We start from the raw sequence: 25,169 nt of genomic DNA, 5'->3' as shown, positions 1-25,169 counted from the left end.
CCAGACGCCTCATCGGAAATAGGCCTCATCTCGCCTGGAAGGGAGAACTTCCTGGATTTTCTCGAGTTGCAGCAGGTGTTCTCGAGTTACGACGGGGACCTCAGGGACCCGCCCTGGTGGCCTCAGGAGAGGCCAGTCCCCATGCGAGTTGCTAGGGGGCCTCTCGGAATTCCCCTCCCGTCGATACCGGGGCCAAAAACCTTGTGTGGAGTCAGGGCCGGAACCGAGGATTCCTCTCAGGGGCTGACATGGATCTTTGGGTACTTCTGGAGTCTCCCCAGGGGAGTCAGGCCTCGTCTCGAGTGGGGGCATGCACGTGCGCTTTCCTTCCAGGCTGTAGCAGGAATGTCACGCTTCCCGTCTCGTGGATCAAAGGATCTGTGGTTTTTCCTCGAGGCTTTCCCTCTAGGATTTCCCACAGGGCTGTCCCACGTGCCACCGTGGTGTGAGTCGATCCTCGGCGTGAAAGATGAGCCAGTGCAGGGCAAAGAGGTTCCTCTGTAATGGACTGAGACAACTGGGGGACTCTTGGAATGGTGGTACGACCATGGAGTTCCTCTCGCCTTTCCTGTTGAGAGTGCCTCCTCTTGAGATGCGACGGGAACGCCGGGAATTCTTTCCCGTTGAAAGCAGGGAAAGGATCCCTCATCTCGAGCTACGAGGGGGAAACGGGGCTCCTCTGGATGTGGGCGGGACCATCGTGCTTCCTCTCGAGTGGAGATGGGTATGGCGGTGAACTTCTTGAGTTGCAGCAAGGGTGTGAAAGACCCTTTCGAAGTTCCAGAGGTTAGGTGTCATTAGTCTCCAGACGCCTCATCGGAAATAGGCCTCATCTCGCCTGGAAGGGAGAACTTCCTGGATTTTCTCGAGTTGCGGCAGGTGTTCTCGAGTTACGACGGGGACCTCAGGGACCCGCCCTGGTGGCCTCAGGAGAGGCCAGTCCCCATGCGAGTTGCTAGGGGGCCTCTCGGGATTCCTCTCCCGTCGATACCGGGGCCAAAAACCTTGTGTGGAGTCAGGGCCGGAACCGAGGATTCCTCTCAGGTGCTGACATGGATCTTTGGGTACTTCTGGAGTCTCCCCAGGGGAGTCAGGCCTCGTCTCGAGTGGGGGCATGCACGTGCGCTTTCCTTCCAGGCTGTAGCAGGAATGTCACGCTTCCCGTCGCGTGGATCAAAGGATCTGTGGTTTTTCCTCGAGGCTTTCCCTCTAGGATTTCCCACAGGGCTGTCCCACGTGCCACCGTGGTGTGAGTCGATCCTCGGCGTGAAAGATGAGCCAGTGCAGGGCAAAGAGGTTCCTCTGGAATGGACTGAGACATCTGGGGGACTCTTGGAATGGTGGTATGACCATGGAGTTCCTCTCCCCTTTCCTGTTGAGAGTGCCTCCTCTTGAGATGCGACGGGAACGCCGGGAATTCTTTCCCGTTGAAAGCAGGGAAAGGATCCCTCATCTCGAGCTACGAGGGGGAAACGGGGCTCCTCTGGATGTGGGCGGGACCATCGTGCTTCCTCTCGAGTGGAGACGGGTATGGCGGTGAACTTCTTGAGTTGCAGCAAGGGTGTGAAAGACCCTTTCGAAGTTCCAGAGGTTAGGTGTCATTAGTCTCCAGACGCCTCATCGGAAATAGGCCTCATCTCGTCTGGAAGGGAGAACTTCCTGGATTTTCTCGAGTTGCGGCAGGTGTTCTCGAGTTACGACGGGGACCTCAGGGACCCGCCCTGGTGGCCTCAGGAGAGGCCAGTCCCCATGCGAGGTGCTAGGGGGCCTCTCGGGATTCCTCTCCCGTCGATACCGGGGCCAAAAACCTTGTGTGGAGTCAGGGCCGGAACCGAGGATTCCTCTCAGGGGCTGACATGGATCTTTGGATACTTCTGGAGTCTCCCCAGGGGAGTCAGGCCTCGTCTCGAGTGGGGGCATGCACGTGCGCTTTCCTTCCAGGCTGTAGCAGCAATGTCACGCTTCCCGTGGCCTGGATCAAAGGATCTGTGGTTTTCCCTCGAGGCTTTCCCTCGAGGTTTTCCCACAGGGCTGTCACACGTGCCACCGTGGTGTGAGTCGATCCTCGGCGTGAAAGATGAGCCAGTGCAGGGCAAAGAGGTTCCTCTGGAATGGACTGAGACATCTGGGGGACTCTTGGAATGGTGGTATGACCATGGAGTTCCTCTCGCCTTTCCTGTTGAGAGTGCCTCCTCTTGAGATGCGACGGGAACGCCGGGAATTCTTTCCCGTTGAAAGCAGGGAAAGGATCCCTCACCTCGAGCTACGAGGGGGAAACGGGGCTCCTCTGGATGTGGGCGGGACCATCGTGCTTCCTCTCGAGTGGAGACGGGTATGGCGGTGAACTTCTTGAGTTGCAGCAAGGGTGTGAAAGACCCTTTCGAAGTTCCAGAGGTTAGGTGTCATTAGTCTCCAGACGCCTCATCGGAAATAGGCCTCATCTCGCCTGGAAGGGAGAACTTCATGGATTTTCTCGAGTTGCGGCAGGTGTTCTCGAGTTACGACGGGGACCTCAGGGACCCGCCCTGGTGGCCTCAGGAGAGGCCAGTCCCCATGCGAGTTGCTAGGGGGCCTCTCGGGATTCCTCTCCCGTCGATACCGGGGCCAAAAACCTTGTGTGGAGTCAGGGCCAGAACCGAGGATTCCTCTCAGGGGCTGACATGGATCTTTGTGTACTTCTGGAGTCTCCCCAGGGGAGTCAGGCCTCGTCTCGAGTGGGGGCATGCACGTGCGCTTTCCTTCCAGGCTGTAGCAGCAATGTCACGCTTCCCGTCGCGTGGATCAAAGGATCTGTGGTTTTCCCTCGAGGCTTTCCCTCGAGGCTTTCCCACAGGGCTGTCCCACGTGCCACCGTGGTGTGAGTCGATCCTCGGCGTGAAAGATGAGCCAGTGCAGGGCAAAGAGGTTCCTCTGGAATGGACTGAGACATCTGGGGGACTCTTGGAATGGTGGTACGACCATGAAGTTCTTCTCGCCTTTCCTGTTGAGAGTGCCTCCTCTTGAGTTGTGACGGGAACGCCGGGAATTCTTTCCCGTTGAAAGCAGGGAAAGGATCCCTCATCTCGAGCTACGAGGGGGAAACGGGGCTCCTCGGGATGTGGGCGGGACCATCGTGCTTCCTCTCGAGTGGACACGGGTATGTCGGTGAACTTCTTGAGTTGCAGCAAGGGTGTGAAAGACCCTTTCGAAGTTCCAGAGGTTAGGTGTCATTAGTCTCCAGACGCCTCATCGGAAATAGGCCTCATCTAGCCTGGAAGGGAGAACTTCCTGGATTTTCTCGAGGTGCGGCAGGTGTTCTCTAGTTACGACGGGTACCACAGGGACCCGCCCTTATGGCCTCAGGAGAGGCCAGTCCCCATGCGAGTTGCTAGGGGGCCTCCCGGGATTCCTCTCCAGTCGATACCGGGGCCAAAAACCTTGTGTGGAGTCAGGGCCAGAACCGAGGATTCCTCTCAGGGGCTGACATGGATCTTTGGGTACTTCTAGAGTCTCCCCAGGGGAGTCAGGCCTCGTCTCGAGTGGGGGCATGCACGTGCGCTTTCCTTCCAGGCTGTAGCAGCAATGTCACGCTTCCCGTCGCGTGGATCAAATGATCTGTGGTTTTCCCTCGAGGCTTTCCCTCGAGGCTTTCCCACAGGGCTGTCCCACGTGCCACCGTGGTGTGAGTCGATCCTCGGCGTGAAAGATGAGCCAGTGCAGGGCAAAGGGGTTCCTCTGGAATGGACTGAGACATCTGGGGGACTCTTGGAATGGTGGTACGACCATGGAGTTCCTCTCGCCTTTCCTGTTGAGAGTGCCTCCTCTTGAGATGCGACGGGAACGCCGGGAATTCTTTCCCGTTGAAAGCAGGGAAAGGATCCCTCATCTCGAGCTACGAGGGGGAAACGGGGCTCCTCGGGATGTGGGCGGGACCATCGTGCTTCCTCTCGAGTGGACACGGGTATGTCGGTGAACTTCTTGAGTTGCAGCAAGGGTGTGAAAGACCCTTTCGAAGTTCCAGAGGTTAGGTGTCATTAGTCTCCAGACGCCTCATCGGAAATAGGCCTCATCTCGCCTGGAAGGGAGAACTTCCTGGATTTTCTCGAGTTTCGGCAGGTGTTCTCGAATTACGACGGGGACCTCAGGGACCCGCCCTGGTGGCCTCAGGAGAGGCCAGTCCCCATGCGAGTTGCTAGGTGTCCTCTCGGGATTCCCCTCCCGTAGATACCGGGACCAAAAACCTTGTGTGGAGTCAGGGCCGGAACCGAGGATTCCTCACAGGGGCTGACATGGATCTTTGGGTACTTCTGGAGTCTCCCCAGGGGAGTCAGGCCTCGTCTCGAGTGGGGGCATGCACGTGCGCTTTCCTTCCAGGCTGTAGCAGCAATGTCACGCTTCCCGTGGCCTGGATCAAAGGATCTGTGGTTTTCCCTCGAGGCTTTCCCTCGAGGCTTTCCCACAGGGCTGTCCCACGTGCCACCGTGGTGTGAGTCGATCCTCGGCGTGAAAGATGAGCCAGTGCAGGGCAAAGAGGTTGCTCTGGAATGGACTGAGACATCTGGGGGACTCTTAGAATGGTGGTACGACCATGGAGTTCCTCTCGCCTTTCCTGTTGAGAGTGCCTCCTCTTGAGATGCGACGGGAACGCCGGGAATTCTTTCCCGTTGAAAGCAGGGAAAGGATCCCTCATCTCGAGCTACGAGGGGGAAACGGGGCTCCTCTGGATGTGGGCGGGACCATCGTGCTTCCTCTCGAGTGGAGACGGGTATGGCGGTGAACTTCTTGAGTTGCAGCAAGGGTGTGAAAGACCCTTTCGAAGTTCCAGAGGTTAGGTGTCATTAGTCTCCAGACGCCTCATCGGAAATAGGCCTCATCTCGCCTGGAAGGGAGAACTTCATGGATTTTCTCGAGTTGCGGCAGGTGTTCTCGAGTTACGACGGGGACCTCAGGGACCCGCCCTGGTGGCCTCAGGAGAGGCCAGTCCCCATGCGAGTTGCTAGGGGGCCTCTCGGGATTCCTCTCCCGTCGATACCGGGGCCAAAAACCTTGTGTGGATTCAGGGCCGGAACCGAGGATTCCTCTCAGGGGCTGACATGGATCTTTGGGTACTTCTGGAGTCTCCCCAGGGGAGTCAGGCCTCGTCTCGAGTGGGGGCATGCACGTGCGCTTTCCTTCCAGGCTGTAGCAGCAATGTCACGCTTCCCGTGGCCTGGATCAAAGGATCTGTGGTTTTCCCTCGAGGCTTTCCCTCGAGGTTTTCCCACAGGGCTGTCCCACGTGCCACCGTGGTGTGAGTCGATCCTCGGCGTGAAAGATGAGCCAGTGCAGGGCAAAGAGGTTCCTCTGGAATGGACTGAGACATCTGGGGGACTCTTGGAATGGTGGTATGACCATGGAGTTCCTCTCGCCTTTCCTGTTGAGAGTGCCTCCTCTTGAGATGCGACGGGAACGCCGGGAATTCTTTCCCGTTGAAAGCAGGGAAAGGATCCCTCATCTCGAGCTACGAGGGGGAAACGGGGCTCCTCTGGATGTGGGCGGGACCATCGTGCTTCCTCTCGAGTGGAGACGGGTATGGCGGTGAACTTCTTGAGTTGCAGCAAGGGTGTGAAAGACCCTTTCGAAGTTCCAGATGTTAGGTGTCATTATTCTCCAGACGCCTCATCGGAAATAGGCCTCATCTCGCCTGGAAGGGAGAACTTCATGGATTTTCTCGAGTTGCAGCAGGTGTTCTCGAGTTACGACGGGGACCTCAGGGACCCGCCCTGGTGGCCTCAGGAGAGGCCAGTCCCCATGCGAGTTGCTAGGGGGCCTCTCGGGATTCCCCTCCCGTCGATACCGGGGCCAAAAACCTTGTGTGGAGTCAGGGCCGGAACCGAGGATTCCTCTCAGGGGCTGACATGGATCTTTGGGTACTTCTGGAGTCTCCCCAGGGGAGTCAGGCCTCGTCTCGAGTGGGGGCATGCACGTGCGCTTTCCTTCCAGGCTGTAGCAGCAATGTCACGCTTCCCGTGGCCTGGATCAAAGGATCTGTGGTTTTCCCTCGAGGCTTTCCCTCGAGGCTTTCCCACAGGGCTGTCCCACGTGCCACCGTGGTGTGAGTCGATCCTCGGCGTGAAAGATGAGCCAGTGCAGGGCAAAGAGGTTGCTCTGGAATGGACTGAGATATCTGGGGGACTCTTTGAATGATGGTACGACCATGGAGTTCCTCTCGCCTTTCCTGTTGAGAGTGCCTCCTCTTGAGATGCGACGGGAACGCCGGGAATTCTTTCCCGTTGAAAGCAGGGAAAGGATCCCTCATCTCGAGCTACGAGGGGGAAACGGGGCTCCTCTGGATGTGGGCGGGACCATCGTGCTTCCTCTCGAGTGGAGATGGGTATGGCGGTGAACTTCTTGAGTTGCAGCAAGGGTGTGAAAGACCCTTTCGAAGTTCCAGAGGTTAGGTGTCATTAGTCTCCAGACGCCTCATCGGAAATAGGCCTCATCTCGCCTGGAAGGGAGAACTTCCTGGATTTTCTCGAGTTGCGGCAGGTGTTCTCGAGTTACGACGGGGACCTCAGGGACCCGCCCTGGTGGCCTCAGGAGAGGCCAGTCCCCATGCGAGTTGCTAGGGGGCCTCTCGGGATTCCTCTCCCGTCGATACCGGGGCCAAAAACCTTGTGTGGAGTCAGGGCCGGAACCGAGGATTCCTCTCAGGTGCTGACATGGATCTTTGGGTACTTCTGGAGTCTCCCCAGGGGCGTCAGGCCTCGTCTCGAGTGGGGGCATGCACGTGCGCTTTCCTTCCAGGCTGTAGCAGGAATGTCACGCTTCCCGTCTCGTGGATCAAAGGATCTGTGGTTTTTCCTCGAGGCTTTCCCTCTAGGATTTCCCACAGGGCTGTCCCACGTGCCACCGTGGTGTGAGTCGATCCTCGGCGTGAAAGATGAGCCAGTGCAGGGCAAAGAGGTTCCTCTGGAATGGACTGAGACATCTGCGGGACTCTTGGAATGGTGGTATGACCATGGAGTTCCTCTCGCCTTTCCTGTTGAGAGTGCCTCCTCTTGAGATGCGACGGGAACGCCGGGAATTCTTTCCCGTTGAAAGCAGGGAAAGGATCCCTCATCTCGAGCTACGAGGGGGAAACGGGGCTCCTCTGGATGTGGGCGGGACCATCGTGCTTCCTCTCGAGTGGAGACGGGTATGGCGGTGAACTTCTTGAGTTGCAGCAAGGGTGTGAAAGACCCTTTCGAAGTTCCAGAGGTTAGGTGTCATTAGTCTCCAGACGCCTCATCGGAAATAGGCCTCATCTCGCCTGGAAGGGAGAACTTCCTGGATTTTCTCGAGTTGCGGCAGGTGTTCTCGAGTTACGACGGGGACCTCAGGGACCCGCCCTGGTGGCCTCAGGAGAGGCCAGTCCCCATGCGAGGTGCTAGGGGGCCTCTCGGGATTCCTCTCCCGTCGATACCGGGGCCAAAAACCTTGTGTGGAGTCAGGGCCGGAACCGAGGATTCCTCTCAGGGGCTGACATGGATCTTTGGATACTTCTGGAGTCTCCCCAGGGGAGTCAGGCCTCGTCTCGAGTGGGGGCATGCACGTGCGCTTTCCTTCCAGGCTGTAGCAGCAATGTCACGCTTCCCGTGGCCTGAATCAAAGGATCTGTGGTTTTCCCTCGAGGCTTTCCCTCGAGGTTTTCCCACAGGGCTGTCCCACGTGCCACCGTGGTGTGAGTCGATCCTCGGCGTGAAAGATGAGCCAGTGCAGGGCAAAGAGGTTCCTCTGTAATGGACTGAGACATCTGGGGGACTCTTGGAATGGTGGTACGACCATGGAGTTCCTCTCGCCTTTCCTGTTGAGAGTGCCTCCTCTTGAGATGCGACGGGAACGCCGGGAATTCTTTCCCGTTGAAAGCAGGGAAAGGATCCCTCATCTCGAGCTACGAGGGGGAAACGGGGCTCCTCTGGATGTGGGCGGGACCATCGTGCTTCCTCTCGAGTGGAGACGGGTATGGCGGTGAACTTCTTGAGTTGCAGCAAGGGTGTGAAAGACCCTTTCGAAGTTCCAGAGGTTAGGTGTCATTAGTCTCCAGACGCCTCATCGGAAATAGGCCTCATCTCGCCTGGAAGGGAGAACTTCCTGGATTTTCTCGAGTTGCAGCAGGTGTTCTCGAGTTACGACGGGGACCTCAGGGACCCGCCCTGGTGGCCTCAGGAGAGGCCAGTCCCCATGCGAGTTGCTAGGGGGCCTCTCGGAATTCCCCTCCCGTCGATACCGGGGCCAAAAACCTTGTGTGGAGTCAGGGCCGGAACCGAGGATTCCTCTCAGGGGCTGACATGGATCTTTGGGTACTTCTGGAGTCTCCCCAGGGGAGTCAGGCCTCGTCTCGAGTGGGGGCATGCACGTGCGCTTTCCTTCCAGGCTGTAGCAGGAATGTCACGCTTCCCGTCTCGTGGATCAAAGGATCTGTGGTTTTTCCTCGAGGCTTTCCCTCTAGGATTTCCCACAGGGCTGTCCCACGTGCCACCGTGGTGTGAGTCGATCCTCGGCGTGAAAGATGAGCCAGTGCAGGGCAAAGAGGTTCCTCTGTAATGGACTGAGACAACTGGGGGACTCTTGGAATGGTGGTACGACCATGGAGTTCCTCTCGCCTTTCCTGTTGAGAGTGCCTCCTCTTGAGATGCGACGGGAACGCCGGGAATTCTTTCCCGTTGAAAGCAGGGAAAGGATCCCTCATCTCGAGCTACGAGGGGGAAACGGGGCTCCTCTGGATGTGGGCGGGACCATCGTGCTTCCTCTCGAGTGGAGATGGGTATGGCGGTGAACTTCTTGAGTTGCAGCAAGGGTGTGAAAGACCCTTTCGAAGTTCCAGAGGTTAGGTGTCATTAGTCTCCAGACGCCTCATCGGAAATAGGCCTCATCTCGCCTGGAAGGGAGAACTTCCTGGATTTTCTCGAGTTGCGGCAGGTGTTCTCGAGTTACGACGGGGACCTCAGGGACCCGCCCTGGTGGCCTCAGGAGAGGCCAGTCCCCATGCGAGTTGCTAGGGGGCCTCTCGGGATTCCTCTCCCGTCGATACCGGGGCCAAAAACCTTGTGTGGAGTCAGGGCCGGAACCGAGGATTCCTCTCAGGTGCTGACATGGATCTTTGGGTACTTCTGGAGTCTCCCCAGGGGAGTCAGGCCTCGTCTCGAGTGGGGGCATGCACGTGCGCTTTCCTTCCAGGCTGTAGCAGGAATGTCACGCTTCCCGTCGCGTGGATCAAAGGATCTGTGGTTTTTCCTCGAGGCTTTCCCTCTAGGATTTCCCACAGGGCTGTCCCACGTGCCACCGTGGTGTGAGTCGATCCTCGGCGTGAAAGATGAGCCAGTGCAGGGCAAAGAGGTTCCTCTGGAATGGACTGAGACATCTGGGGGACTCTTGGAATGGTGGTAGGACCATGGAGTTCCTCTCCCCTTTCCTGTTGAGAGTGCCTCCTCTTGAGATGCGACGGGAACGCCGGGAATTCTTTCCCGTTGAAAGCAGGGAAAGGATCCCTCATCTCGAGCTACGAGGGGGAAACGGGGCTCCTCTGGATGTGGGCGGGACCATCGTGCTTCCTCTCGAGTGGAGACGGGTATGGCGGTGAACTTCTTGAGTTGCAGCAAGGGTGTGAAAGACCCTTTCGAAGTTCCAGAGGTTAGGTGTCATTAGTCTCCAGACGCCTCATCGGAAATAGGCCTCATCTCGTCTGGAAGGGAGAACTTCCTGGATTTTCTCGAGTTGCGGCAGGTGTTCTCGAGTTACGACGGGGACCTCAGGGACCCGCCCTGGTGGCCTCAGGAGAGGCCAGTCCCCATGCGAGGTGCTAGGGGGCCTCTCGGGATTCCTCTCCCGTCGATACCGGGGCCAAAAACCTTGTGTGGAGTCAGGGCCGGAACCGAGGATTCCTCTCAGGGGCTGACATGGATCTTTGGATACTTCTGGAGTCTCCCCAGGGGAGTCAGGCCTCGTCTCGAGTGGGGGCATGCACGTGCGCTTTCCTTCCAGGCTGTAGCAGCAATGTCACGCTTCCCGTGGCCTGGATCAAAGGATCTGTGGTTTTCCCTCGAGGCTTTCCCTCGAGGTTTTCCCACAGGGCTGTCACACGTGCCACCGTGGTGTGAGTCGATCCTCGGCGTGAAAGATGAGCCAGTGCAGGGCAAAGAGGTTCCTCTGGAATGGACTGAGACATCTGGGGGACTCTTGGAATGGTGGTATGACCATGGAGTTCCTCTCGCCTTTCCTGTTGAGAGTGCCTCCTCTTGAGATGCGACGGGAACGCCGGGAATTCTTTCCCGTTGAAAGCAGGGAAAGGATCCCTCACCTCGAGCTACGAGGGGGAAACGGGGCTCCTCTGGATGTGGGCGGGACCATCGTGCTTCCTCTCGAGTGGAGACGGGTATGGCGGTGAACTTCTTGAGTTGCAGCAAGGGTGTGAAAGACCCTTTCGAAGTTCCAGAGGTTAGGTGTCATTAGTCTCCAGACGCCTCATCGGAAATAGGCCTCATCTCGCCTGGAAGGGAGAACTTCATGGATTTTCTCGAGTTGCGGCAGGTGTTCTCGAGTTACGACGGGGACCTCAGGGACCCGCCCTGGTGGCCTCAGGAGAGGCCAGTCCCCATGCGAGTTGCTAGGGGGCCTCTCGGGATTCCTCTCCCGTCGATACCGGGGCCAAAAACCTTGTGTGGAGTCAGGGCCAGAACCGAGGATTCCTCTCAGGGGCTGACATGGATCTTTGTGTACTTCTGGAGTCTCCCCAGGGGAGTCAGGCCTCGTCTCGAGTGGGGGCATGCACGTGCGCTTTCCTTCCAGGCTGTAGCAGCAATGTCACGCTTCCCGTCGCGTGGATCAAAGGATCTGTGGTTTTCCCTCGAGGCTTTCCCTCGAGGCTTTCCCACAGGGCTGTCCCACGTGCCACCGTGGTGTGAGTCGATCCTCGGCGTGAAAGATGAGCCAGTGCAGGGCAAAGAGGTTCCTCTGGAATGGACTGAGACATCTGGGGGACTCTTGGAATGGTGGTACGACCATGAAGTTCCTCTCGCCTTTCCTGTTGAGAGTGCCTCCTCTTGAGTTGTGACGGGAACGCCGGGAATTCTTTCCCGTTGAAAGCAGGGAAAGGATCCCTCATCTCGAGCTACGAGGGGGAAACGGGGCTCCTCGGGATGTGGGCGGGACCATCGTGCTTCCTCTCGAGTGGACACGGGTATGTCGGTGAACTTCTTGAGTTGCAGCAAGGGTGTGAAAGACCCTTTCGAAGTTCCAGAGGTTAGGTGTCATTAGTCTCCAGACGCCTCATCGGAAATAGGCCTCATCTAGCCTGGAAGGGAGAACTTCCTGGATTTTCTCGAGGTGCGGCAGGTGTTCTCTAGTTACGACGGGTACCACAGGGACCCGCCCTTATGGCCTCAGGAGAGGCCAGTCCCCATGCGAGTTGCTAGGGGGCCTCCCGGGATTCCTCTCCAGTCGATACCGGGGCCAAAAACCTTGTGTGGAGTCAGGGCCAGAACCGAGGATTCCTCTCAGGGGCTGACATGGATCTTTGGGTACTTCTAGAGTCTCCCCAGGGGAGTCAGGCCTCGTCTCGAGTGGGGGCATGCACGTGCGCTTTCCTTCCAGGCTGTAGCAGCAATGTCACGCTTCCCGTCGCGTGGATCAAATGATCTGTGGTTTTCCCTCGAGGCTTTCCCTCGAGGCTTTCCCACAGGGCTGTCCCACGTGCCACCGTGGTGTGAGTCGATCCTCGGCGTGAAAGATGAGCCAGTGCAGGGCAAAGGGGTTCCTCTGGAATGGACTGAGACATCTGGGGGACTCTTGGAATGGTGGTACGACCATGGAGTTCCTCTCGCCTTTCCTGTTGAGAGTGCCTCCTCTTGAGATGCGACGGGAACGCCGGGAATTCTTTCCCGTTGAAAGCAGGGAAAGGATCCCTCATCTCGAGCTACGAGGGGGAAACGGGGCTCCTCGGGATGTGGGCGGGACCATCGTGCTTCCTCTCGAGTGGACACGGGTATGTCGGTGAACTTCTTGAGTTGCAGCAAGGGTGTGAAAGACCCTTTCGAAGTTCCAGAGGTTAGGTGTCATTAGTCTCCAGACGCCTCATCGGAAATAGGCCTCATCTCGCCTGGAAGGGAGAACTTCCTGGATTTTCTCGAGGTGCGGCAGGTGTTTTCGAGTTACGACGGGTACCACAGGGACCCGCCCTGATGGCCTCAGGAGAGGCCAGTCCCCATGCGAGTTGCTAGGGGGCCTCTCGGGATTCCTCTCCCGTCGATACCGGGGCCAAAAACCTTGTGTGGAGTCAGGGCCAGAACCGAGGATTCCTCTCAGGGGCTGACATGGATCTTTGTGTACTTCTGGAGTCTCCCCAGGGGAGTCAGGCCTCGTCTCGAGTGGGGGCATGCACGTGCGCTTTCCTTCCAGGCTGTAGCAGCAATGTCACGCTTCCCGTCGCGTGGATCAAAGGATCTGTGGTTTTCCCTCGAGGCTTTCCCTCGAGGCTTTCCCACAGGGCTGTCCCACGTGCCACCGTGGTGTGAGTCGATCCTCGGCGTGAAAGATGAGCCAGTGCAGGGCAAAGAGGTTCCTCTGGAATGGACTGAGACATCTGGGGGACTTTTGGAATGGTGGTACGACCATGGAGTTCCTCTCGCCTTTCCTGTTGAGAGTGCCTCCTCTTGAGTTGTGACGGGAACGCCGGGAATTCTTTCCCGTTGAAAGCAGGGAAAGGATCCCTCATCTCGAGCTACGAGGGGGAAACGGGGCTCCTCGGGATGTGGGCGGGACCATCGTGCTTCCTCTCGAGTGGACACGGGTATGTCGGTGAACTTCTTGAGTTGCAGCAAGGGTGTGAAAGACCCTTTCGAAGTTCCAGAGGTTAGGTGTCATTAGTCTCCAGACGCCTCATCGGAAATAGGCCTCATCTAGCCTGGAAGGGAGAACTTCCTGGATTTTCTCGAGGTGCGGCAGGTGTTCTCGAGTTTCGACGGGTACCACAGGGACCCGCCCTTATGGCCTCAGGAGAGGCCAGTCCCCATGCGAGTTGCTAGGGGGCCTCCCGGGATTCCTCTCCAGTCGATACCGGGGCCAAAAACCTTGTGTGGAGTCAGGGCCAGAACCGAGGATTCCTCTCAGGGGCTGACATGGATCTTTGGGTACTTCTAGAGTCTCCCCAGGGGAGTCAGGCCTCGTCTCGAGTGGGGGCATGCACGTGCGCTTTCCTTCCAGGCTGTAGCAGCAATGTCACGCTTCCCGTCGCGTGGATCAAATGATCTGTGGTTTTCCCTCGAGGCTTTCCCTCGAGGCTTTCCCACAGGGCTGTCCCATGTGCCACCGTGGTGTGAGTCGATCCTCGGAGTGAAAGATGAGCCAGTGCAGGGCAAAGAGGTTCCTCTGGAATGGACTGAGACATCTGGGGGACTCTTGGAATGGTGGTACGACCATGGAGTTCCTCTCGCCTTTCCTGTTGAGAGTGCCTCCTCTTGAGATGCGACGGGAACGCTGGGAATTCTTTCCCGTTGAAAGCAGGGAAAGGATCCCTCATCTCGAGCTACGAGGGGGAAACGGGGCTCCTCTGGATGTGGGCGGGACCATCGTGCTTCCTCTCGAGTGGAGACGGGTATGGCGGTGAACTTCTTGAGTTGCAGCAAGGGTGTGAAAGACCCTTTCGAAGTTCCAGAGGTTACGTGTCAGTCTCCAGACGTCTCATCGGAAATAGACCTCATCTCGCCTGGAAAGGAGAACTTCCTGGATTTTCTCGAGGTGCGGCAGGTGTTCTCGAGTTACGACTGGTATACAGGGACCCGCCCTGATGGCCTCAGGAGAGGCCAGTCCCCATGCGTGTTGCTAGTGGGCCTCTCGGGATTCCTCTCCCGTCGATACTGGGGCCAAATACCTTGTGTGGAGTCAGGGCCGGAACCGAGGATTCCTCTCAGGGGCTGACATGGATCTTTGGGTACTTCTGGAGTCTCCCCAGGGGAGTCAGGCCTCGTCTCGAGTGGGGGCATGCACGTGCGCTTTCCTTCCAGGCTGTAGCAGCAATGTCACGCTTCCCGTCGCGTGGATCAAAGGATCTGTGGTTTTCCCTCGAGGCTTTCCCTCGAGGCTTTCCCACATGGCTGTGCCACGTGCCACCGTGGTGTGAGTCGATCCTCGGCGTGAAAGATGAGCCAGTGCAGGGCAAAGAGGTTCCTCTGGAATGGACTGAGACATCTGGGGGACTCTTGGAATGGTGGTACGACCATGGAGTTCCTCTCGCCTTTCCTGTTGAGAGTGCCTCCTCTTGAGATGCGACGGGAATGACGGGAATACTTTCCCGTTGAAAGCAGGGAAAGGATCCCTCATCTCGAGCTACGAGGGGGAAACGGGGCTCCTCTGGATGTGGGCGGGACCATCGTGCTTCCTCTCGAGTGGAGACGGGTATGGCGGTGAACTTCTTGAGTTGCAGCAAGTGTGTGAAAGACCCTTTCGAAGTTCCAGAGGTTAGGTGTCATTAGTCTCCAGACGCCTCATCGGAAATAGGCCTCATCTCGCCTGCAAGGGAGAACTTCCTTGATTTTCTCGAGTTGCGGTAGGTGTTCTCGAGTTACGACGGGGACCTCAGGGACCCGCCCTTGTTGCCTCAAGAGGCCAGTCCCCATGCGATTTGCTACGGGGCCTCTCGGGATTCCTCTCCCGTCGATACCGGGGCCAAAAACCTAGTGTGGAGTCAGGGCCGTAACCGAGGATTCCTCTCAGGGGCTGACATGGATCTTTGGGTACTTCTGGAGTCTCCCCAGGGGAGTCAGGACTCGTCTCGAGTGGGGGCATGCACGTGCACTTTCCTTCCAGGCTGTAGCAGCAATGTCACGCTTCCCGTGGCGTGGATCAAAGGATCTGTGGTTTTCCCTCGAGGCTTTCCCACAGGGCTGTCCCACGTGCCACCGTGGTGTGAGTCGATCCTCGGCGTGAAAGATGAGCCAGTGCAGGGCAAAGAGGTTCCTCTGGAATGGACTGAGACATCTGGGGGACTCTTGGAATGGTGGTACGACCATGGAGTTCCTCTCGCCTTTCCTGTTGAGAGTGCCTCCTCTTGAGATGCGACGGGAACGCCGGGAATTCTTTCCCGTTGAAAGCAGGGAAAGGATCCCTCATCTCGAGCTACGAGGGGGAAACGGGGCTCCTCTGGATGTGGGCGGGACCATCGTGCTTCCTCTCGAGTGGACACGGGTATGGCGGTGAACTTCTTGAGTTGCAGCAAGGTTGTGAAAGACCCTTTCGAAGTTCCAGAGGTTAGGTGTCATTAGTCTCCAGACGCCTCATCGGAAATAGGCCTCATCTCGCCTGGAAGGGAGAACTTCCTGGATTTTCTCGAGTTGCGGCAGGTGTTCTCGAGTTACGACGGGGACCTCAGGGACCCGCTCTGGTGGCCTCAGGAGAGGCCAGTCCCCATGCCAGGTGCTAGGGGGCCTCTCGGGATTCCTCTCCCGTCGATACCGGGGCCAAAAACCTTGTGTGCAGTCAGGGCCGGAACCGAGGATTCCTCTCAGGGGCTGACATGGATCTTTGGGTACTTCTGGAGTCTCCCCAGGGGAGTCAGGCCTCGTCTCGAGTGGGGGCATACACGTGCGCTTTCCTTCCAGGCTGTAGCAGCAATGTCACGCTTCCCGTGGCGTGGATCAAAGGATCTGTGGTTTTCCCTCGAGGCTTTCCCACAGGGCTGTCCCACGTGCCACCGTGGAGTGAGTCGATCCTCGGCGTGAAAGATGAGCCAGTGCAGGGCAAAGAGGTTCCTCTGGAATGGACTGAGACATCTGGGGGACTCTTGGAATGGTGGTACGACCATGGAGTTCCTCTCGCCTTTCCTGTTGAGAGTGCCTCCTCTTGAGATGCGACGGGAACGCCGGGAATTCTTTCCCGTTGAAAGCAGGGAAAGGATCCCTCATCTCGAGCTACGAGGGGGAAACGGGGCTCCTCTGGATGTGGGCGGGACCATCGTGCTTCCTCTCGAGTGGAGACGGGTATGGCGGTGAACTTCTTGAGTTGCAGCAAGGGTGTGAAAGACCCTTTCGAATTTCCAGAGGTTAGGTGTCATTAGTCTCCAGACGACTCATCGGAAATAGGCCTCATCTCGGCTGGAAGGGAGAACTTCCTGGATTTTCTCGAGTTGCGGCAGGTGTTCTCGAGTTACGACGCGGACCTCAGGGACCCGCCCTGGTGGCCTCAGGAGAGGCCAGTCCCCATGCGAGGTGCTAGGGGGCCTCTCGGGATTCCTCTCCCGTCGATACCGGGGCCAAAAACCTTGTGTGGAGTCAGGGCCGGAACCGAGGATTCCTCTCAGGGGCTGACATGGATCTTTGGGTACTTCTGGAGTCTCCCCAGGGGAGTCAGGCCTCGTCTCGAGTGGGGGCATGCACGTGTGCTTTCCTTACAGGCTGTAGCAGCAATGTCACGCTTCCCGTGGTGTGGATCAAAGGATCTGTGGTTTTCCCTCGAGGCTTTCCCACAGGGCTGTCCCACGTGCCACCGTGGTGTGAGTCGATCCTCGGCGTGAAAGATGAGCCAGTGCAGGGCAAAGAGGTTCCTCTGGAATGGACTGAGACATCTGGGGGACTCTAGGAATGGTGGTAGGACCATGGAGTTCCTCTCGCCTTTCCTGTTGAGAGTGCCTCCTCTTGAGATGCGACGGGAACGCCGGGAATTCTTTCCCGTTGAAAGCAGGGAAAGGATCCCTCATCTCTAGCTACTAGGGGGAAACGGGGCTCCTCTGGATGTGGGCGGGATCATCGTGCTTCCTCTCGAGTGGAGACGGGCAAGGAGGTGAACTTCTAGAGTAGCAGCAAGGGTGTGAAAGACCCTTTCGAAGTTCCAGAGGTTGGGTGTCATTAGTCTCCAGATGCCTCATCGGAAATAGGCCTCATCTCGCCTGTAAGGGAGAACTTCCTGGATTTTCTCGAGTTGCGGCAGGTATTCTCGAGTTACGACGGGGACCTCAGGGACCCGCCCTGGTGGCCTCAGGAGAGGCCAGTCCCCATGCGAGGTGCTAGGGGGCCTCTCGGGATTCCTCTCCCGTCGATACCGGGGCCAAAAACCTTGTGTGCAGTCAGGGCCGGAAACGAGGATTCCTCTCAGGGGCTGACATGGATCTTTGGGTACTTCTGGAGTCTCCCCAGGGGATTCAGGCCTCGTCTCGAGTGGGGGCATGCACGTGCGCTTTCCTTCCAGGCTGTAGCAGCAATGTCACGCTTCCCGTCGCGTGGATCAAAGGATCTGTGGTTTTCCCTCGAGGCTTTCCCTCGAGGCTTTCCCACATGGCTGTGCCACGTGCCACCGTGGTGTGAGTCGATCCTCGGCGTGAAAGATGAGCCAGTGCAGGGCAAAGAGGTTCCTCTGGAATGGACTGAGACATCTGGGGGACTCTTGGAATGGTGGTACGACCATGGAGTTCCTCTCGCCTTTCCTGTTGAGAGTGCCTCCTCTTGAGATGCGACGGGAATGACGGGAATACTTTCCCGTTGAAAGCAGGGAAAGGATCCCTCATCTCGAGCTACGAGGGGGAAACGGGGCTCCTCTGGATGTGGGCGGGACCATCGTGCTTCCTCTCGAGTGGAGACGGGTATGGCGGTGAACTTCTTGAGTTGCAGCAAGTGTGTGAAAGACCCTTTCGAAGTTCCAGAGGTTAGGTGTCATTAGTCTCCAGACGCCTCATCGGAAATAGGCCTCATCTCGCCTGCAAGGGAGAACTTCCTTGATTTTCTCGAGTTGCGGTAGGTGTTCTCGAGTTACGACGGGGACCTCAGGGACCCGCCCTTGTTGCCTCAAGAGGCCAGTCCCCATGCGATTTGCTACGGGGCCTCTCGGGATTCCTCTCCCGTCGATACCGGGGCCAAAAACCTAGTGTGGAGTCAGGGCCGTAACCGAGGATTCCTCTCAGGGGCTGACATGGATCTTTGGGTACTTCTGGAGTCTCCCCAGGGGAGTCAGGACTCGTCTCGAGTGGGGGCATGCACGTGCACTTTCCTTCCAGGCTGTAGCAGCAATGTCACGCTTCCCGTGGCGTGGATCAAAGGATCTGTGGTTTTCCCTCGAGGCTTTCCCACAGGGCTGTCCCACGTGCCACCGTGGTGTGAGTCGATCCTCGGCGTGAAAGATGAGCCAGTGCAGGGCAAAGAGGTTCCTCTGGAATGGACTGAGACATCTGGGGGACTCTTGGAATGGTGGTACGACCATGGAGTTCCTCTCGCCTTTCCTGTTGAGAGTGCCTCCTCTTGAGATGCGACGGGAACGCCGGGAATTCTTTCCCGTTGAAAGCAGGGAAAGGATCCCTCATCTCGAGCTACGAGGGGGAAACGGGGCTCCTCTGGATGTGGGCGGGACCATCGTGCTTCCTCTCGAGTGGACACGGGTATGGCGGTGAACTTCTTGAGTTGCAGCAAGGTTGTGAAAGACCCTTTCGAAGTTCCAGAGGTTAGGTGTCATTAGTCTCCAGACGCCTCATCGGAAATAGGCCTCATCTCGCCTGGAAGGGAGAACTTCCTGGATTTTCTCGAGTTGCGGCAGGTGTTCTCGAGTTACGACGGGGACCTCAGGGACCCGCTCTGGTGGCCTCAGGAGAGGCCAGTCCCCATGCCAGGTGCTAGGGGGCCTCTCGGGATTCCTCTCCCGTCGATACCGGGGCCAAAAACCTTGTGTGCAGTCAGGGCCGGAACCGAGGATTCCTCTCAGGGGCTGACATGGATCTTTGGGTACTTCTGGAGTCTCCCCAGGGGAGTCAGGCCTCGTCTCGAGTGGGGGCATACACGTGCGCTTTCCTTCCAGGCTGTAGCAGCAATGTCACGCTTCCCGTGGCGTGGATCAAAGGATCTGTGGTTTTCCCTCGAGGCTTTCCCACAGGGCTGTCCCACGTGCCACCGTGGAGTGAGTCGATCCTCGGCGTGAAAGATGAGCCAGTGCAGGGCAAAGAGGTTCCTCTGGAATGGACTGAGACATCTGGGGGACTCTTGGAATGGTGGTACGACCATGGAGTTCCTCTCGCCTTTCCTGTTGAGAGTGCCTCCTCTTGAGATGCGACGGGAACGCCGGGAATTCTTTCCCGTTGAAAGCAGGGAAAGGATCCCTCATCTCGAGCTACGAGGGGGAAACGGGGCTCCTCTGGATGTGGGCGGGACCATCGTGCTTCCTCTCGAGTGGAGACGGGTATGGCGGTGAACTTCTTGAGTTGCAGCAAGGGTGTGAAAGACCCTTTCGAATTTCCAGAGGTTAGGTGTCATTAGTCTCCAGACGACTCATCGGAAATAGGCCTCATCTCGGCTGGAAGGGAGAACTTCCTGGATTTTCTCGAGTTGCGGCAGGTGTTCTCGAGTTACGACGCGGACCTCAGGGACCCGCCCTGGTGGCCTCAGGAGAGGCCAGTCCCCATGCGAGGTGCTAGGGGGCCTCTCGGGATTCCTCTCCCGTCGATACCGGGGCCAAAAACCTTGTGTGGAGTCAGGGCCGGAACCGAGGATTCCTCTCAGGGGCTGACATGGATCTTTGGGTACTTCTGGAGTCTCCCCAGGGGAGTCAGGCCTCGTCTCGAGTGGGGGCATGCACGTGTGCTTTCCTTACAGGCTGTAGCAGCAATGTCACGCTTCCCGTGGTGTGGATCAAAGGATCTGTGGTTTTCCCTCGAGGCTTTCCCACAGGGCTGTCCCACGTGCCACCGTGGTGTGAGTCGATCCTCGGCGTGAAAGATGAGCCAGTGCAGGGCAAAGAGGTTCCTCTGGAATGGACTGAGACATCTGGGGGACTCTAGGAATGGTGGTAGGACCATGGAGTTCCTCTCGCCTTTCCTGTTGAGAGTGCCTCCTCTTGAGATGCGACGGGAACGCCGGGAATTCTTTCCCGTTGAAAGCAGGGAAAGGATCCCTCATCTCGAGCTACGAGGGGGAAACGGGGCTCCTCTGGATGTGGGCGGGACCATCGTGCTTCCTCTCGAGTGGAGACGGGTATGGCGGTGAACTTCTTGAGTTGCAGCAAGGGTGTGAAAGACCCTTTCGAATTTCCAGAGGTTAGGTGTCATTAGTCTCCAGACGACTCATCGGAAATAGGCCTCATCTCGCCTGGAAGGGAGAACTTCCTGGATTTTCTCGAGTTGCGGCAGGTGTTCTCGAGTTACGACGGGGACCTCAGGGACCCGCCCTGGTGGCCTCAGGAGAGGCCAGTACCCATGCGAGGTGCTAGGGGGCCTCTCGGGATTCCTCTCCCGTCGATACCGGGGCCAAAAACCTTGTGTGGAGTCAGGGCCGGAACCGAGGATTCCTCTCAGGGGCTGACATGGATCTTTGGGTACTTCTGGAGTCTCCCCAGGGGAGTCAGGCCTCGTCTCGAGTGGGTGCATGCACGTGCGCTTTCCTTCCAGGCTGTAGCAGCAATGTCACGCTTCCCGTGGCGTGGATCAAAGGATCTGTGGTTTTCCCTCGAGGCTTTCTCACAGGGCTGTCCCACGTACCACCGTGGTGTGAGTCGATCCTCGGCGTGAAAGATGAGCCAGTGCAGGGCAAAGAGGTTCCTCTGGAATGGACTGAGACATCTGGGGGACTCTTGGAATGGTGGTACGACCATGGAGTTCCTCTCGCCTTTCCTGTTGAGAGTGCCTCCTCTTGAGATGCGACGGGAACGCCGGGAATTCTTTCCCGTTGAAAGCAGGGAAAGGATCCCTCATCTCGAGCTACGAGGGGGAAACGGGGCTCCTCTGGATGTGGGCGGGACCATCGTGCTTCCTCTCGAGTGGAGACGTGTATGGCGGTGAACTTCTTGAGTTGCAGCAAGGGTGTGAAAGACCCTTTCGAAGTTCGAGAGGTTAGGTGTCATTAGTCTCCAGACACCTCATCGGAAATAGGCCTCATCTCGCCTGGAAGGGAGAACTTCCTGGATTTTCTCGAGTTGCGGCAGGTGTTCTCGAGTTACGACGGGGACCTCAGGGACCCGCCCTGGTGGCCTCAGGAGAGGCCAGTCCCCATTCGACGTGCTAGGGGGCCTCTCGGGATTCCTCTCCCGTCGATACCAAGGCCAAAAACCTTGTGTGGAGTCAGGGTCGGAACCGAGGATTCCTCTCAGGGGCTTATATGGATCTTTGGGTACTTCTGGAGTCTCGCCAGGGGAGACAGGCCTCGTCTCGAGTGGGGGCATGCACGTGCGCTTTCCTTCCAGGCTGTAGCAGCAATGTCACGCTTCCCGTCGCGTGGATCAAAGGATCTGTGGTTTTCCCTCGAGGCTTTCCCTCGAGGCTTTCCCACAGTGCTGTCCCACGTGCCTCCGTGGTGTGAGTCGATCCTCGGCGTGAAACATGAGCCAGTGCAGGGCAAAGAGGTTCCTCTGGAATGGACTGAGACATCTCGGGGACTCTAGGAATGGTGGTACGACCATGGAGTTCCTCTCGCCTTTCCTGTTGAGAGTGCCTCCTCTTGAGATGCGACGGGAACGCCGGGAATTCCTTCCCGTTGAAAGCAGGAAAGGATCCCTCATCTCGAGCTCCGAGAGGGAAACGGGGCTCCTCTGGATGTGGGCGGGACCATCGTGCTTCCTCTCGAGTGGAGACGGGTATGGCGGTGAACTTCTTGAGTTGCAGCAAGGGTGTGAAAGACCCTTTCGAAATTCCAAAGGTTAGGTGTCATTAGTCTCCAGACTCCTCATCGGAAATAGGCCTCATCTCGCCTGGAAGGGAGAACTTCCTGGATTTTCTCGAGTTGCGGCAGGTGTTCTGGAGTTACGACGGGGACCTCAGGGACCCGCCCTGGTGGCCTCAGGAGAGGCCAGTCCCCATGCGAGGTGCTAGGGGGCCTCTCGGGATTCCTCTCCCGTCGATACCGGGGCCAAAAAGCTTGTGTGGAGTCAGGGCCGGAACCGAGGATTCCTCTCAGGGGCTGACATGGTTCTTTGGGTACTTCTGGAGTCTCCCCAGGGGAGTCAGGCCTCGACTCGAGTGGGGGCATGCACGTGCGCTTTCCTTCCAGGCTGTAGCAGCAATGTCACGCTTCCCGTCGCGTGGATCAAAGGATCTGTGGTATTCCCTCGAGGCTTTCCCTCGAGGCTTTCCCACAGGGCTGTCCCACGTGCCACCGTGGTGTGAGTCGATCCTCGGCGTGAAAGATGAGCCAGTGCAGGGCAAAGAGGTTCCTCTGGAATGGACTGAGACATCTGGGGGACTCTTGGAATGGTGGTACGACCATGGAGTTCCTCTCGCCTTTCCTGTTGAGAGTGCCTCCTCTTGAGATACGACGGGAACACCGGGAATTCTTTCCCGTTGAAAGCAGGGAAAGGATCCCTCATCTCGAGCTAAGAGGGGGAAACGGGGCTCCTCTGGATGTGGGCGGGACCATCGTGCTTCCTCTCGAGTGGAGACGGGTATGGCGGTGAACTTCTTGAGTTGCAGCAAGGGTGTGAAAGACCCTTTCGAAGTTCCAGAGGTTAGGTGTCATTAGTCTCCAGACGCCTCATCGGAAATAGGCCTCATCTCGCCTGGAAGGGAGAACTTCCTGGATTTTCTCGAGTTGCGGCAGGTGTTCTCGAGTTACGACGGGGACCTCAGGGACCCGCCCTGGTGGCCTCAGGAGAGGCCAGTCCCCATGCGAGGTGCTAGGGGGCCTCTCGGGATTCCTCTCCCGTCGATACCAAGGCCAAAAACCTTGTGTGGAGTCAGGGTCGGAACCGAGGATTCATCTCAGGGGCTTATATGGATCTTTGGGTACTTCTGGAGTCTCGCCAGGGGAGACAGGCCTCGTCTCGAGTGGGGGCATGCACGTGCACTTTCCTTCCAGGCTGTAGCAGCAATGTCACGCTTCCCGTCGCGTGGATCAAAGGATCTGTGGTTTTCCCTCGAGGCTTTCCCTCGAGGCTTTCCCACAGGGCTGTCCCACGTGCCTCCGTGGTGCGAGTCGATCCTCGGCGTGAAAGATGAGCCAGTGCAGGGCAAAGAGGTTCCTCTGGAATGGACTGAGACATCTGGGGGACTCTAGGAATGGTGGTACGACCATGGAGTTCCTCTCGCCTTTCCTGTTGAGAGTGCCTCCTCTTGAGATGCGACGGGAACGCCGGGAATTCCTTCCCGTTGAAAGCAGGAAAGGATCCCTCATCTCGAGCTCCGAGAGGGAAACGGGTCTCCTCTGGATGTGGGCGGGACCATCGTGCTTCCTCTCGAGTGGAGACGGGTATGGCGGTGAACTTCTTGAGTTGCAGCAAGGGTGTGAAAGACCCTTTCGAAATTCCAAAGGTTAGGTGTCATTAGTCTCCAGACGCCTCATCGGAAATAGGCCTCATCTCGCCTGGAAGGGAGAACTTCCTGGATTTTCTCGAGTTGCGGCAGGTGTTCTCGAGTTAAGACGGGGACCTCAGGGACCCGCCCTGGTGGCCTCAGGAGAGGCCAGTCCCCATGCGAGGTGCTAGGGGGCCTCTCGGGATTCCTCTCCCGTCGATACCGGGGCCAAAAACCTTGTGTGGAGTCAGGGCCGGAACCGAGGATTCCTCTCAGGGGCTGACATGGATCTTTGGGTACTTCTGGAGTCTCCCCAGGGGAGTCAGGCCTCGACTCGAGTGGGGGCATGCACGTGAGCTTTCCTTCCAGGCTGTAGCAGCAATGTCACGCTTCCCGTGGCGTGTATCAAAGGATCTGTGGTTTTCCCTCGAGACTTTCCCACAGGGCTGTCCCACGTGCCACCGTGGTGTGAGTCGATCCTCGGCGTGAAAGATGAGCCAGTGCAGGGCAAAGAGGTTCCTCTGGAATGGACTGAGACATCTGGGGGACTCTTGGAATGGTGGTACGACCATGGAGTTCCTCTCGCCTTTCCTGTTGAGAGTGCCTCCTCTTGAGATGCGACGGGAACGCCGGGAATTCTTTCCCGTTGAAAGCAGGGAAAGGATCCCTCATCTCGAGCTACGAGGGGGAAACGGGGCTCCTCTGGATGTGGGCGGGACCATCGTGCTTCCTCTCGAGTGGACACGGGTATGGCGGTGAACTTCTTGAGTTGCAGCAAGGGTGTGAAAGACCCTTTCGAAGTTCCAGAGGTTAGGTGTCATTAGTCTCCAGACGCCTCATCGGAAATAGGCCTCATCTCGCCTGGAAGGGAGAACTTCCTGGATTTTCTCGAGTTGCAGCAGGTGTTCTCGAGTTACGACGGGGAACTCAGGGACCCGCCCTGGTGGCCTCAGGAGAGGCCAGTCCCTATGCGAGTTGCTAGGGGGCCTCTCGGGATTCCTCTCCCGTCGATACCGGGGCCAACAACCTTGTGTGGAGTCAGGGCCGTAACCGAGGATTCCTCTCATGGGCTGACATGGATCTTTGGGTACGTCTGGAGACTCCCCAGTGGAGTCAGGCCTCGTCTCGAGTGGGGGCATGCACGTGCGCTTTCCTTCCAGGCTGTAGCAGCAATGTCACGCTTCCCGTCGCGTGGATCAAAGGATCTGTGGTTTTCCCTCGAGGCTTTCCCTCGAGGCTTTCCCAAAGGGCTGTCCCACGTGCCACCGTGGTGTGAGTCGATCCTCGGCGTGAAAGATGAGCCAGTGCAGGGCAAAGAGGTTCCTCTGGAATGGACTGAGACATCTGGGGGACTCTTGGAATGGTGGTACGACCATGGAGTTCCTCTCGCCTTTCCTGTTGAGAGTTCCTCCTCTTGAGATGCGACGGGAACGCCGGGAATTCTTTCCCGTTGAAAGCAGGCAAAGGATCCCTCATCTCGAGCTACGAGGGGGAAACGGGGCTCCTCTGGATGTGGGCGGGACCATCGTGCTTCCTCTCGAGTGGAGACGGGTATGGCGGTGAACTTCTTGAGTTGCAGCAAGGGTGTGAAAGACCCTTTCGAAGTTCCAGAGGTTAGGTGTCATTACTCTCCAGACGCCTCATCGGAAATAGGCCTCATCTCGCCTGGAAGGGAGAACTTCCTGGATTTTCTCGAGTTGCGGCAGGTGTTCTCGAGTTACGACGGGGACCTCAGGGACCCGCCCTGGTGGCCTCAGGAGAGGCCAGTCCCCATGCGAGTTGCTAGGGGGCCTCTCGGGATTCCTCTCCCGTCGATACCGGGGCCAAAAACCTTGTGTGGAGTCAGGGCCGGAACCGAGGATTCCTCTCAGGGGCTGACATGGATCTTTGGGTACTTCTGGAGTCTCGCCAGGGGAGACAGGCCTCGTCTCGAGTGGGGGCATGCACGTGCGCTTTCCTTCCAGGCTGTAGCAGCAATGTCACGCTTCCC

This window comes from Capricornis sumatraensis, chromosome 19 (assembly GCF_032405125.1).
Source record: "Capricornis sumatraensis isolate serow.1 chromosome 19, serow.2, whole genome shotgun sequence".
Lineage (NCBI taxonomy): Eukaryota > Metazoa > Chordata > Mammalia > Artiodactyla > Bovidae > Capricornis > Capricornis sumatraensis.
The sequence above is the reverse complement of the archived record's forward strand: the minus strand, read 5'-3'. Positions refer to the sequence as shown.